This window comes from Mus pahari, chromosome 3 (genome assembly GCF_900095145.1).
Source record: "Mus pahari chromosome 3, PAHARI_EIJ_v1.1, whole genome shotgun sequence".
NCBI classification, from domain to species: domain Eukaryota; kingdom Metazoa; phylum Chordata; class Mammalia; order Rodentia; family Muridae; genus Mus; species Mus pahari.
Window position 1 is genome coordinate 145178366 of NC_034592.1, and position 16647 is coordinate 145195012.

Below are 16647 nucleotides of genomic sequence, written 5' to 3' on the forward strand. Positions count from 1 at the left end.
AACTGTGGCCACCACCAGGACCTGGGCTGACACATGGCACAGAGTCTCCCTCCCAGACAAGGGAAGGAATCGTCTGCCTACACTCTGAACCTGGTGTCCAGAGATGTGAGAAAGTAGACATTTGTTGTTTAGGTCCCTCACAGTGGCATGTCATGGTGGCAGTCCCAAAACTAATACCCACGAGATCTCTCAGAAATTGATCCTCCTCTATTTCTACACACTGGGTTCATGATATACCCTGTCAGCATCTCAACGGCAGCATTCCGAGAAAGCCTAAACCAGAAGCTACCAGCTATAAAGAGGAGGGGGTGGTTTGGTTTTCAGCAACAAACAATAGAACAGAACCTTGGTGGTCAGGGCAAATCTATGAGACTCTTGGGCTAGGCCCGGGGTCCATGGTAATAACTGCTTTTTTGAAACCCTTGGCTTTCTTCCTTTCTGAATCAATTGTCTATTGCTGTGTAATAAAACATCCTGAAACTTGATAAGAGTTGTACTTATTTGATTCTGATTCTACAGTTTAGCCTGGTCTTTGCTAGGCAATTTTTCTGGTCCTATGTGGGGGTCACCCATAGGGGCACTCACCTTGCAATTCAGCTCAGGTTTCTTAAGACCTAAGGCCCCACGTATGGGGACTTGCTGGTGCCTGTTAGTGAGAACTTTCTTTCTGTGTGGACTCTTGCCGACTAGTAATCTGTCCTGGTCTCTCTATATAAGAGCCAGAGCACACCATGAGGAGAGACAGCCCTGGAAGATACATGACTGAACTGCTGCTACATCCTGTCAATCAAGCAAGCTAAGAGGGTCAATCCAGGTCCTAGAGTGGGTTAATAAACTCCACTTGCTGTGAGTAGCTAGGAGGAACTCATGGGCATATTTTAACAGCCACATTGAAATACTTTCATGTCTTGTTCTTCTTTTATATTGGTGTTTTGGGGGAATCTACTTTTATATAGAAAGCTAATTGCAAATAAGTTCTTTTCTCAAGATCTACTAAAGGCATCTGACCAGAAACCACCAGTCTCAGAGCTTAGCAGAGACGCTGTCTTCCCATTCCATTCCCGCCCTTTTCATCCCATGCACTCAACTCTATATGGTAAAAACTCCCATCTCTGCCTATGGTTTCATATCGAACTCCATTCTCCAGGTCAAATTAGGAGTCTTTCTCTTTTTTTAATTAGATATTTTCTTTATTTACATTTCAAATGTTATCCTCTTTCCTTCTTTCCCCTCTGAAAACTCCCTTTCCCTACCCCTTTCCCCCTACCCCTGCTCACCAACCCACCCACTCCCGCTTCCTGGCGCTGGGGGCATAGAACCTTCACAGGACCAAGGGCCTCTACTAGGAGTCTTTCTATATGTCTCAAATTTAATACGACAAACCAAATTCTTGATTTGCAGTCTGCCACTCAATCTTCTGGGCCAGCCACCCTATCTCAGGTCCTTAGGTTCACCTGCCGGCTCAGCAACCCCTCTGTCACTGTCCTAGCTACTTTTCAACTGGTGTGACAAAATACCATGGCCAAGGCAACTTAATAGAGTTTACTGGAATCTTACAGTTTCAGAGGATTAGGGCCCATACTATCATGGCAGGGTGCATGGCAGCCGGCAGCAATAGCTGAGAGCTTGCAGTCCTCATCCACAAGTAGAAGGCAAAAAGAGAGCTAACCAGGTATGGTGGTTTGAATAGGTTCATGGGTTTCAGTGCTTGGCCATTTAGGGGTGGCACTATTTAGGAGATGCAGCCTTGTTGGAGGAAGTGTGTCACTATGTAGGAGGGATTTGAGGCCTCCTATGCTCAACCTCCGCCCAGTGGGGAATTCCAGTTGCCTCTTGTTTGCCTGATAAACAGTCTCCTGGCTACCTTCGGATGAAGATGTAGAATTCTCTGCTCCTCCAGCACCATGTCTGTCTGCATGCGGCCATGCTTCTCACCATGATGGTTAAGAAACTAAACTTCTGAAACTGTAAGTCAACCCCGATTAAATGTTTGCCTTTATAAGTGTTGCCTTGGTCATGGTGTCCCTTCACAGCAACGAAACCCGAACTAAGATACCAGGAACGACATGGGCTTTTGACTGCATAAAATGAGGGGTGACACAGTCGCCGCCCCTGGAGCATCGCCAGGCTTTTAATCCCCCATGATCCCCACCCACGTGTGCTGATGGTTGCTGTTGCCCTGAAGCTGACCTGCTGTCTTTACTGTTTTACTTTCAATCTCTCTTTCTGGGGAATATACTTCCTCCACCGCCACCATCACTCAGAGAAAATCACACCATAATAAATGAACAGATGCGGTTCTCAGGAATGAGGGATGGAGATGGTCATGAGGCTGTGGAGGATGAGGAGCAGGCCTTCCGCTTGGCCTTTAGGGCCATGGGAAAGGATCTAGATAGCATAACCACAGAGGCCATAAAAGCCTACATGGTCCTTTGTAGAAATAGTTCATTGCCAGACTTGGCCTTGAATGTGGAATCATGAGGAGACATATGTAACCTCCGGTCCAATGACTGCTGCATTAATTAGCCAGAGTGAACTTGGGGACATCAAGGATAGAGTTAAAGTGGTCTCACTTTAGAAGAGAAGATATGGATAGAAAAAAATGAGAATTTATATATGACTTAGGAATAAATAGTATTAGGAGGAGAGTATATGAGGCTATGGAATACAGTTCCAGCAACTGGGGACCAAGCATTCGAACATAGGAGTCAATGGAGGCCATTCTCCTTCAAACCATCCCAGTCTCCCAACTAGTCATTCCCAAGGCCTCTCCTTTACCCATCAACCTCTAAGCCCTCTTCTAGATTCTGCTCAGATTCCTCATCACTATGTCAGCCACCACCCATCTCACGTCTGGATGAAGACATTGGCCTCCTAAGGGTTCCTCTGCTTCGCTCTGTGCTCCACGCTCCCAGGAAGCCTGTCCTTCATAATCATGCCTTCAGCCAGAGTCGTCTCTGGGCCACGAGCACTTCCTGATCTTATGCCTACATTTAAGCCCTTCAGTGCTTCTCCCACTGACTTTGTTTACAAAATCAACTCTCAAGCTGTAGCCTGTCCTCCCCCTGCTCGACCCACGTCCTCATCGTCTCTGCTCCAGCATTACTAAACGTCTTTCTAAGGTGACTTCCTTGTCCTCCGTCAAAACTTTCACGTAAGTGTTTTGCCGATATGTCTCTCCTAACACCACCCTGACTTTCCTGCTAATTCTCCCGGTGACATTCCCATTCACCTAGCCATGAGTAAAACAGTCTGGTCCAGAAACACAAGACAAGACGCAGTTTTCCTTTCCATCCACCCTAGGTCTCCTTTGGAAATCTCTAACTGATGAATTTTCTGTCTCCACTAGGGTAATCAATTATCCAAGTTTGCCCAGGACTAAAAGCTATCTTTATTCTCAGGGTATAAAACAAGTGAACCCTGCTGAAAACCCTGGGCAAGTAGGAGAGACCTGTCACCCTAGCTAAGGCCTTTTCCCTTGAGGAACTGCTTAGAGACCAAGGACAGCCACCAAACATTTACCCTGGAAAACTTGCTGTCCCTCGCTGTAGGTCCGTCTGCCCCTTCCACCTCTATCCGCTACTGTCAATTAACAGCATACAGTTAATTATTGACCACAACTAATTGCAATACACATTTTATTAATTCTCAAACAAAAGGTTGACTTCAATTAGCCAAGTGTGAAATGTTGATTATGGTGGTTTGAACGCAGGCCCATGGTTACCATCACCAATTAGCAAGCTCATGCCTAGAAGCCCTCATTAGTGTATGCATTTATGACACGCAGGCAAAAAAAAAAAATAAAAAGCCATGGCGTCATTTTTCTGAACTCCACCAGGAAAGAAACATAGTACAGTTTATGCAGATTGTAAAAGCAATCATTACACATTACGACGTAAAACCCAACTAGATTTTCAGACAGCCTGCCAAGAGTAGGCTCCCATGTAAGGAAACACCTTACATAGAAATGCCACTGTGTCTTTAAGCTCTCACCTTTCTCACTCTCTAGCCCTCTTTCTCTCTCTCCCTCCCCCCTTCTCTCCACATGACCATGGCCTCTCTCTCCCTCTTTCTACCTTCTCTCTTTCCCCCAGCCTTTCTACAGTAAAGCTCTAAAACCATAAAAAAAAAAAAAGAAAGAATGCCACTGTATCTTGCCTATAGCTGGTAATTAATACATTTTTTTCTATGTGAATATGTATGGCACGGGTAAGTGTGCATAGGGATGCACATGTCTGTACGGGGTGCACATGTATGTGTATGTAGGTATGCAGAGACCAGAGGTAGACTCTAGACGGATGTCTCCCTCAATCACCCCCACATTACTTTCTGAGGCAGGATCTCTCACTGAGCCTGAAGCTCATCAATTCAACTAGACTGTCTGGCCAGTGAGCTCCAGGAATCCTCCTGTCTCCACCCCACCCCCCCTAGTGCTGGGACTGCAGAAGTGCACAGCCATGCCCAGCTTTTACATGGGTTCTAGGGATCCAAACCCAGGCCCTCGTGTCTGCACAACAAGCAGATTACCTAATTAATTAATTAATTAATTAATTAAACAAGCAGATTACCAACTGAGCCATATCTCCCCAGCCCTGATAAATTTGTTTGAAGAAATTGTTGACTATTAGAATAACTTCTTAGAACTGGGTCGGTGTCAGTGAGGACTAGGGAAGGGATACACTATGACCAGGGTATCCCATCTACAATGGACAGCTACAAGAAACTTGTAGACCAGAATTTCAGACTTCACCACTCCTGGTATTTTGGGCTGCAGTTGTATATTGTGTCGACTCTGTGCACTATAGGGACATTCTTAGCATCCCTGACCTCTACCCACCAAACATAAGGACATCACACACATGCGCGCGCACACACAAACAGAAAGAGAAAGAGACCAAACCACCTCCAGATATTGCCAAATATCGGGGTAGTGAGGGAGATGCTGATAGGATGCCTCAGAATCCCCCTTGGCTAAGAATCATCCCAAATATAGACTAGGGTTTTCAACCTGTGATATCTAAATCAGTAGTACCAGCATCCCTGGGAACATGTTCAAAATGCAAATGATTGGACCACACCATAGAAGCCATAAGGATATGTCCTAGCCCTAATATAATTCTGTATATTTATACAGTCCAAAAGCCACAGGGACAGGTTGCCTCTGACCTCTGCAAGGCGATTTGTTCTTGCCCCTCTTTCTAATAAGAAAACTGAGGCTCATGGAGATCACGAATGAGTGGTAATGATTTAGCAATGTCAGAGCCACAACTGGAGCATAGGTCAGTATGACCAGGAAACCAGCTCTTTTCTGCTTTAATGTGCCCTTCTTGAATAAAAGGCAACAGGAATGAGGACAGTCAGAATCCAGCTTCAGCCTGTCTCTTCCACACCATGAGCACCACAAAGACAAAGGCAGCTAGCCCAGGATTCCTCTCGAGGATCTCCTGGCCCTTTGAGGCCTGAAGAACAGGAAAGCAACTTGGACCGTTCATCACTCCTGCCTGGACGTCAGTGAGGTCAGAGGTCAGTGGGATACTGCTATCTCCAGAGCACTCCCAGATCAGGAACCTGAATAGACAGGGTGCACACATGCAGCGACCTCTTCCGAGGGAGCTTTTCTGAGAATGTTTCCCGCTGCTCACGGGGTTACAACAGAAGCTGCTGTCTGGCCTCCCTTCCCTGGACACAGCCAACTGGCTTAGTGAGAGGGTTCTACCTAACCTGAACCAACCACTCCATTCTTGGGAGTTCCAATCCAAACAAAGTGAGAATGGAACCCTCCTTCCCTATGACAGTTGAGATTGTGAACCTATGAACTCTAGAGACCCCGGCCTCTACCATGCTTCTCTCACAACAAAAGAGGCTTAGCTCAACTAAAAAAAAAAAAAATTAAAGAATTGTTTTAGGCTGGGAAAATGTAAAATGTTTTCTGCGAAATCATGAGGACCTGAATTCACATCCCCAGCATCTACATAAAAGCAGGGCATAGCAGCTTCATCCTCAACTCAAGCACTGTGAAAGAACAGAAGACAGAGATGGGCAAATTGCAAGGGCTTAGTGTCTCATCAGTCTAGCCTGAGCAGAGCTTCAGGTTTACTGACAGATCTCAAAAAGTAAGGTGGAGACAACGGAAGAAGACACCTGACCTTCATCACTGGCCTCCACACACATATGCACAGACACGGGCAGCTGTGCACACATGTGCTCACAAACATATGCCACACACAGAGGATGAGACAGAAGGGAAGAGGAGAGGAGAGGAGAGGAGAGGAGAGGAGAGGAGAGGAGAGGAGAGGAGAGGAGAGGAGAGGAGAGGAGAGGAGAGGAGAGGAGAGGAGAGGAGAGACATCCCTTTCACTTCTTGGCCTATGCAGGGGTAAGGGTAACATTTTTTTTTACACTATTCAGGAACTAAAGGAAGTGTACCACTGCAGCCTTTACCCTTAACTCAGAAAGGTTTGTTTGGAAACGTCCCTCCTGCCCTCTCCATAGCCTATGACCTCTGAAAAGCATTCTAATCTTCCTGGAAGAAAAAAATCACACACTAGGCCCCCTTACCCCCAGAAGTAATTACTTGGATGCCCCCATTATGCCCATCAGTAAGACCTGGGACAGACAGCAGAATCCATAGGGGAAGGAAGAGAGAAAATATTGCCAGACAAAGGAGTTGCAGTTTACTAAAAGTTGTCCTTAAATTAACAAAGAAATGCAATCATTTGGGAGAACACAGAGAAGAAACATATTAGACCAGTTGTGTAACCCCAGACCATCCCTGTCTCAACAGGGGTCCAAATTCATTCTCTATTTGTCACTTCCAAATCCCTAACAACAAAAAGTGGTGTATAAACAATACCATGGCTTTTTTTTCTAGAGACTAGATGGACGAAAGATGAATGGATGGATGGATGGACGGACAGACAGATGGATGGACAGATGCGGATGGGTGGAAGGAAGGAAGGAAGGAAGGAAGGAAGGAAGGAAGGAAGGAAGGAAGGAAGGAAGGAAGGGGAAACCAGTTGTGTGACCCCAGACCGTCCCTGTCTCAACAGGGGTTCAAATTCATTCTCTATTTGTCACTTTCAAATCCCTAACAACAAAAGGTGGTATACAAACAATATCATGGCTTTTTTTGCTAGAGACTAGGTGGATGGATGGATGGATGGATGGATGGATGGATGGATGGATGGAAGAATGGATGGACAAATGTGGATAGGTGGAAGGAAGGAAGGAAGGAAGGAAGGAAGGAAGGAAGGAAGGAAGGAAGGAAGGAAGGAAGAAAGGAAGGAAGGATGTGGATGGATGGATGGATAGGTGAATGAATGGGTGGGTGGGTGGATGGATGGATTGATGGATGGGTGGAAAGCACTGCAGCTCCTTAAAGGCAGAATTGGGGGTACCTGGCTGACAGATGAGGCAAGACAAGACAAACCATGCTTTTACCTCTCAGAGCCTCAGATTCCCTCATCTACACAAATGCAGGACTATCCTAACTTTTCCTTCTGGCCCCTTTGATCTCCCAGGTCTAAGGAAATTAAAGCCGTTTCTAGCTTTAATTTCTAGCAGAGCATGGCTCACTGCTGCCCATCTGCTGGTCCTGTTTGCAGAGCAACATAGGATGGTGGGTAGTGGGGAGGTCTCCGGTTTATCCAAGAGCATCTCTGCAGATGCATCAGAAAGGGCGAGATGTGGGCTTGGAGACAAGTGAGAAGACTGGAGCATTGCCACACAGCCCTGTCTGTCCCCACGCTCACCAGACTGGCCCAGTCCCCATGGTGAGACTCCCCACAGGCATGGGACGAGGGGGAGTGCCATCACACAACACCCTACCACAGCTGTGCCCCAGAGGCAAAGACGGATGTTTTTAGATCTTAGGAAGCAGTTGGACAGTAGTGGTGATGGACCAATGCAGCTCTCTGGAAAGCCAGTAGGGCCATCCCTTTGCCTGAAAGTAGTCGACTTTTTCTAACCCTCACTGCCCAGAGCACTATCATGTCACTTTGACAAAAATGCCCTCTTGGGGGGGGGGGATCTGAAGTCTGTAGACATGAGCTGTCTTCAATGCAACCAGGATTTCATGGTGCAAACCACTAACAAGTCACACTGAACACTCAGCATGTCCCAGGAACTGCTCTGAGCTGCTCTCCAGAACCCTCACTGTCACTAACTGAGCTCTGATGAATAAATGAAGTACATGTGGGGCCTGTTCACCTTCTCAGTAACACATAGTGAAAGGTGGCAGAAGTCAGATGGGAATGTTGCTCTATCCGTAGGCAGGCTGTGCCACCAATGGCGTAGCATGTATCTTAAAAGCCATAGGCTCTTCTGCCTGTGTGTGTGCTGGCTGCAGCTCGGTGCATCCTTTTCATTGCTAGACTTTTAAATCCCACCACATGGTTTCTCAATCCAGGCTCCACCCATAGGGTCTCCTCCATACAGACCTCCTGACTGTCCCCATAACCCATCACTCCATTAACCAGAGAGGTGACTCTATCTAGAGAGGAAGTGTCCCGCCACATGTCTATCTCTGCCTTCTGGATGGCAGAGTTCTTGCAGTTTCAGTTTTCAGTGCCTAGTTTCTGTGTGGCAAGGCTCAAGTGCCAGAGCCACAAAGGTTCAGTGACCAGTGAGTGAAGAGCCAGCGAACTGAAGCCTCATCAGAAATCCAGGTTCAAGTTATAGAACCCACCTGAGCGTCTAGCAACAGAGGGATGGATAAGAAAACTGAACAATGCATACACGGCGGAACTGACTCTCAGTCATAAGGAACAAAGACATGTGGTTTACAGGAAAATGATCCAATCTCCGACAAATGGCATGTGTTATCTCTCATCGTGGTTCCTACACGCTTACATAAAGGCATAAAATCATGTATGTGGGCCAGCAAGATAGCCCAGCATGGAAGTATACTGGCCACCAAGCCTGATGACCTGAGTTCAAAGGAGAAAACAACTCCCGAAGGCTGACCTCTGACCTCCACACTCAAGCAGCGGCACAAGCATACGCATACCTGTTGGTGTATATTTATCACGACCTACTTTAGTAAGAGTTCTTAAACACTTCAACCTCCTTTCAGGCCCACCACTCTCCAGAGGTAATGGAAAAGTAAGGTGATCAGGATGCGGGGGAAGTGAACTTCTTTAGAAATAGTTCCTAAGGGCTATTCCAATCTGTGTTGCTCTCATTCCAGTCCACTAGCAAACACCACACACGAATCAGCAGCTGCAGTCCATACCACTCAGCAGGCACCACACATGAAACAGCAGCTGCAGTCCAGTCCACTAGCAAACACCACACACGAATCAGCAGCAGCAGCTTGATCCGAAGTAAACTGTGAGGCTCTGCTGGATCAGCAAGAAGCTACCAGTATACCACGAGAAGTTATTTAGCGAGTTTCTCTCTATGAAGTCACCACAAGCGATGAGAAGCAACTCGACGATGTAAGGTGAACCAATGCATGTGCATGGTCAGCAAAGAGTAGTGAGGTGGAACAAGGCGAGCCAATGCTCCAGCCTTCCCTCCCCCCATCTGTGGGGTCATATTTATATTCCTTCTAGTCATCACACACCCTTTCACATGTCTGCTTTAGCAAAACATCCCTTTACCTGTGTGCCCCAGCAAACCATCATTTGACATAATTGAGTTTCCAAAGAAAACAGAAGTTTCCACTTCACAGACCTGCTAAATAAATGATATTCATGTATATGTATATGTATATATTATACATATAGCTCAACAGTTAAAAGCACTTACTGCTTTTCCAGAGTTCCCAAGTTCAGGTCCCAGCATCCACATGGCATGACAGCAAAATAGAAAAGAAACTGTCTAGAAAGAAAAGACGTGTAAGAAGGGAAGGGGCAAGAAAATGTAGAGTATAAGGGTCAAGTGGGGAATAGTGCAAAATAACATATACATGTATCAGCACTTTTAATTATTTTTAAATGAAATAACAAAGGGCTGGAGATACATCCCAGCTCCATAAGTAGAGCACTTGGCTAGCATGCACAACAGCCTGGGTGTTGTTCCCAGCACCACATAAACCAGTCATGGCGGGGCACACCTGAAATCCCGGCATCAAGAGATGGAGCTAAGAGCATCCCCATAGAGATGGAGCTAAGAGCATCAGCACAGAAGTTCAAAGTGAATTTGACCTCCATTGCCTGCTCCCAAGTCAACATCCCCATCAGTTTCTCTGGGACAGAGAGGAATCCTCTGGCAGAAAATGCAGGTGCCTACTGGAATGCACTTCCTGCAGATCTGGGAACATTGGGTGCCAAGTCCACTGTGAGTTCTTAGTGCAGTCTGCCATGAATCCTAGGGGACAACCAGGTGTGACAGAAGCAGTCTATCTCAACCAAGAACTAAGTGTCAGAGCTGAGTGGAGAGGAAGGACATAAAGAGAGTGGAGCCAGAAAGTGGGGGTCTTCCTCGATCTGCCTCTGCTCCTCTCATCCCTGAGCACTGTGTACATCTGCCCTTCGCCTCCTCTCCCTCCCCAACCTGGAATCTATTTTCTGCTCCATACTCGTTCTTTGTCCCCTCTACACTCCCACATCATCACACCCACCCCCCTTGGCCCTTTATCTCTCCTCCCCGAGGCGCCCATGACACAAAAGCAAAGTTTCTTGCTTAATATTTGTTTACTTGGGAACAGTGAGTTTTATGTACACTGATCTTAATTAAATTCTCAGCAAGTTTCTATTTGTGGATAGAGAGGCATTCTGCCCAAGAAGGGGGCCTTTAAAATCTTGGCATCTTATTACCGTTACACCCAGCACTTGGAAGCAACACCCGGGATTCAGTCTTTCATTTGGGGCCCATGAAACTAGCTGCGTTCTCAGCAATACAGGTTATTGGCAATTTCACTCTGGGAGGGATGTGGCTTTTCCTTTCAGACGTTCTAGCATGGCGCTTCAAAAGCCATGGTGACTCGCTGCTCCATCTGTGTGGGCGCCTGATAGATAAAATGCTCCCACAAAGTGCCAGCTGGGGTATCCACCAGAGAATGCTTGATTTCTACCCAAACCACAATCTAGAGTCCTTGCCCTTCCTGTCATTTGCATGAGCCCCCACTAAGTGACTATACTCATAAAGGACACTTCCTCAGCCTCCTTGTGTCTCCTCTTCCAACTCATTCTTGACATAGTTTTCTTTGAGACATCCCCCAAGGTCCCACTGGCTGCCTTGAGCTGGCATCTTCTCCTCTATGCTCCCTGAACTTTGGGACCCCTGTTTATCAGGCATGCAATTTTCTTGCAACTCGTTTGCTGAAAAAACCTGGTCATTTGTTCTGATATGTCCCACCGTATAGACTTCATGGATTACATCCCCGTGATATAATAATAATAATAATAATAATAATAATAATAATAATAATAATAATAGATAAGAGGTTGAGAACTTTAGGTAGACGTAAGATGTGTATGGAGATGGAGGCTTAGCCAGGGCCTCTCTAATATAGCCCAGGCTAGCCCCCAAACTCAAGTTCCTCCTGTTTCCATCTCCCGAGTGCTAGAATTGAGGAAGTCCTACCCCCACACAGCTTTAAAACATAGTAAAAAAATATGAATTCAAGTTTGGAACTCAGTGTAAAGATCACAGCTAGAGATATAAATCTGGGAGTCATCAGGATAATCCTAGTTCTTTTTCTCAACTGCCAGCTGGAGGGTGAGTTTAGGCAGAGAACAATACAAGGCATAGGTGAGCCTAAAATGGCTAAAACTAGTCAGGGGCCCAGGATGTGTGAGATGCAGACATGCAGCCTCTAACCAACGCGTTCAGAGTCTGTGTGTAAACCAGAGCACCCAACAAGGAACATAGCTGTCACCTCATCCCCACCCCTTCCTGTGCCTGCTCATCCTACATCACTTATCCGACATCTCCTATGAGTGATATTACTGTCCTGTTACATGGGAAGGCAGAGGTTCTGTGAAGCTTAGTAACAGCTCTGCACCAGAGCTAGGATTCCTCCCAAGACCCGGATCAGAGCACAATCGCTACAAGCACACTCATAGCCACATCATTCACAAATGCCACAGAACCCAGAAACAGCTCAAGGTGACATCAGTAGGAGAGTGTTCAACTATAATAAGCATGAAGGACCAATGGATACCATTAAGATCTACTCTAAGGCTGGGTAGATCAATGATAGAACACTTAACAAGCATGGGTGAGGCCCTGGTAACACATATGCATAAAAAGGGAATGGCTCAGTGGGTAGGGTGTTTTCAGTACATTATGAGGATCAGATCCCTATTACCAAGGTTAAACAAGCAAGCAAACAAACAAACAGGTGTGGTGACATACGCCTGTAATCACAGTGTAGGAGGCAGAGGTTGGAGGATCCCTGAATGCTTGCTAGCCAATCAGTGAGCTCCAGGTTCAGTGAAAAATGCTGTCTCCAAAAGCAAGATGGAGAGTAATTGAGGAAGACACCCAACATCGACCCCTGGCCTCTATGTGCACACACCTGTGGAAACACATACATGTGTATACATACACTACACAAATATACTACACACAGAGAGAGACAAGCACACACACACACATGCATGCATGCACGCACACATGCACATATAAATTAGACTAAAATTCTACAAAGGAAGACACTAGGAACAGCATGCAGGGAGTCCACCGTGGGATTCAAGCCCTACTCAGTCAATTACAGTAGAGTATGTGGGGCATGGTGGTCTCCTCCTTTGAGTCTCAGCTTCCTCACCTGGTCAGTGGGAGCTGCACCACCCTGTCCTGTGACCCACCGACCTGCAACAAGAGCCAAAGATGAAAAGCTTTCATTTCAATAGATAGATGTGTGCATGTTAGAACTGAGGGTACTGCTGTTGCCGGAATGCCAAACACACCTGAATCCATTCAGACCCACTCCTGGGGCCCTAGAGGGGCCATTCCAATCCTGCAGGCAAAAAAACAGAGCCAGACTCCCAGCAACCTCTCCTTCTCAGTATTGCCCATATCCAGGAAAATTCCTTACACTAAAGAAAGCGATTTAGAGACCCTTTCCTGACTTTGGTGTGAATGTGCCTCTCCCCAAGCAACCAGGAAGCTGAGGGGCCGAGAGCAGGTGCCCCGTGCCATATACAGCCTCACACCCAGATGAGGGCCCAGGAACTCTCTGTCTAAATGGCCCTGAGTCTGCATACAGGCTTGCTAATCTCCAGTAATGTCTTTCCTGTCTAAGGTTAGTGGTCTCCAGTGTGTGTGCCCCTAAGCTCACAGGGACTGAAGGAGGTCATGGAGGGAGGGGGAAGGAGATGTGATATGTCGGGGCTGAGGAGGGAAAAAGACCCCAGCATGAGCAATCACTTGCATTCTGTGCCCAAGATTTCTGTGCCCTGTGTATTTAAGGTTCCACAGACGTCATCACCCATATCACACCCCTCCCGTTCCCCTGGGAGGAGGCAACAAAACCCAGGGAGTAGAGACAATCGTTGCTGGAGGCCTAATTATGGCGAGCAGCCTGGTGTGCTGGATATAGAGTCTGCTTTGGGGGAAATGTGCTGATTTATGCAGTTTCCAACATTTAAAGGTGGAGAGCAGACTGTGACTGAATCAGATCAGTCTCGGACGAATCAAAACCCCAGGATGCTGTGCCAAAAAAAAAAAAAAAAAAGCAAATTATTTCCTCTGCCCTTCCCCTCTCCCTATCACCCCAGACCTGCCACCAGCTGTATTTTGGGTCCCCTAGCTGTTACCTGCTGCACAAAGCCCAAGAGAACCTGATAACCACTGAGACCCAAGCTAAGTAAATACTGTTCATGTCCATGGCTCTACGGAAACCGAGGCATTTCAAGCCAAGGCCTCGAGAAAACTGCAATCTAGTGGGGCATATAGACACACAAGCGGGTCATCCTGTCCAACAGTTGTACAAGTGCCACCAAATCCACTCCTCTCTGCTTTAGCTCCATTGTTGGCACCTGTTGAATTCTTTCCACCCAGCTCCCACGCAGAGGCTTGGCTGAGTCATGTGATCTGTCTCAGCCAACAGGATGTTAGCACCACAGGCTCTCGCAAAGGTTGGGAAAGCCCCTGGGCTCGGAAGGTGAGGTTAGCTGTCTTTTGCAGTGCTTGGTATCCGTCAAAGGGAAAGAGTCCAAAGTGGCTTGCTAGAGGAAGGGAACCACTCAGAGACACATAAAGAGAGACCCGTCCCCCTCAGCTTAGATGGTCAGTCCATCAAACAGCAGCCAGCCACCAGGCAGCCCTCAGACACATCTCAGACCCAGCAGAATCCTGCAGACCTGTGAGCAACCCCAGACTAGGCTCAAAAGACCACCGCACTGAGCCCTCCCCACCTCGCCCTCCCCTTCCCCACCCCCACCCACCCCCGTGGAACTGCCAGACTACACAACTGCAGTATAAATAAATGGTTACATAAAGCCCGCCACAGCAAAGCAGAGGACGGAGCCATATCCGGGAAAGCATGATTTAGCAGGTAGTCAAGGAAGAGAGAGTCAAGCTGAGAGAACAGAATATGTACCTACGCGGGTGGGCACGGCAGGCCTTGCTCTCAGAAGTGTGTGTGTCACTCAATGTGATTAGAACAGAAGGCCTCTGCCAAGACGGCACCCAGTGAGTTAGCCAGAAGCCTTGCTACAGACAGTGTGGATTCTGGGCTTTCTCCCCTGAGAGCAGAAGGCAGAAAAATGGAGCAAGGAGGAGATGCAAAGTGGCCAGATGGGAGAGGGACCCCGAAACAACAGTTGTGAGGTGTCCTTGCTGGAGGCAGGGTTCCCGGTTCCCGGTCACATATTCTTGCTTGGAGGTCATGCGTGAAGACTTGGTGGGAACTGAGAGGAGGTTCCCAGATACTTGATGGGGCCGACTCACTGACCAGCTTATCCCACTCTGTGGTCCTCACCCCAGTGTCTGTTATAGGCCTTTTAAAAAGCCCTGGACTGGGCTGGAGAGATGTCTCAGCAATTAAGAGCACTGATTGCTCTTCCAGAGGTCCTGAGTTCGATTCCCAGCAACCACATGGTGGCTCACAACCATCTGTAATGGGATCCGATGCCCTATTCTGGTGTGTCTGAAGACAGTGACAGTGTACTCACATATATAAAATAAATAAATAAATCTTTAAAAAAAAAAAAAAAAAAGCCCTGGACTAACTCCTTGATGGTCCCCCATCTCAGGACCTGCTTTTGCCACACAGAAGCTCTGCTTCTCTCTACAGACAGAGAGCATCCCCTATCCATAGCTCTATAGTGAACTCTGAAACTCATCCTCCTTAGCCTGTGAATTCAAGATACCAGAACCAAAAGCCAGCCGGGTGTAGTGGTGTACACCTTAGCCCAGCACTCTGGAGGCAGAGGCAGGTGGAGGCCAGAGTTCGAGGCCAGCCTGGTCTACAGAGCAACTTGCAGGACAGCCAGGGCCACACAGAGAAACCCTATCTTGAAAATTAAAATAATAGTAATAAAAAAAAGCCACCGGCTCAATGCAAGTTTTATGTGACCCTGAGCACATGACATCCTAGATCCTGGGTTCAAGTCCACTTGAGGTGAGAGGAGAAGCTTCCTTCAAATGCAAAGTCACCCCAAAATGGCCTGTACCAAAGGCAAGACGCACTGTACAGAAGTCCCTCTGGCAGTTCAAAGGAGAGGGTCAGATGCTTCTGTCCACCTCACCTACCCTTTTCCCTTAACCTTGACTTTGGCAGGAAGTCAAACTGAAATCTCAAGGCAAACACATTTACTGTAAATCCTCAGAATCAGTTTCCAGAAAGTGTAAGCCTGAAACAGCAGCAATGTCCCGAGAAGTGACAGGCACAGCCACAACCAAGTCGGCAACCAGTCAGGGGTGATTCAGTCAAGGGCAGAAACGCAGCTTCATAAAGCCGACCCTTTGCAGACACTCAAGACTCAAGTGGCTTGGTCTTCTCTGAAGTAGGTCTCTTTCTGACATGTGTGCAATTTGACAGGAGGCCCTGCAGGTCCCTACCCGAAATGTGTCATCCCAGGCCAGCTCAACACAACTGCCCTGTCCACAGTAGCCTTCAGAGTTGGCAAGATGCCTGTTGAAACCCACCCTATCTCTTCTCCAGCTTAAACACATAATTATAGGATTGACTTCCTTTTTACCCCAAACCAACTTTCCAACGGTTGGATGGAGATATAGTTCAGTTAGTAGAGCACACACAAGGACCAGAGAACCACATAAACCAGTCACGGTGGCAGACGATTGTAAGCCCAGGCACTGGGGACATCAGAGCAACCTCATCAGTTCTATCCTCCAGCTCCCACCATCAGAAGCCTCTCTCTGGACCAGGCTGTGCTTGGTGCATCCTTCTCTTGCATCTGATTTGCTGTGAGTTTCCCAGGTGATGAGAGAGTTAAGAAAACTTCGTCCTTCCCAAGGAGCTGAAGGGGTTTGCAGCCCCATAGGAGGAACAACAATATGAACTAACCAGTACACCACAGAGATCCCAGGAACTAAACCACCAACCAAAGAGTACACAAGGAGGGACTCAAGGCTTCAGCCACATATGTAGCAGAGGATAGCCTTGTGGGACATCAATGATAGGAGAAGCCCTTGGTCTTGTGAAGGCTCGATGCCCCAGTATAGGGGAATGACAGGACAGGGAAGCAGGAGTGGGTGGGTTAGTGAGCAGGGGGAGGGGGGAGGGGATAGGGG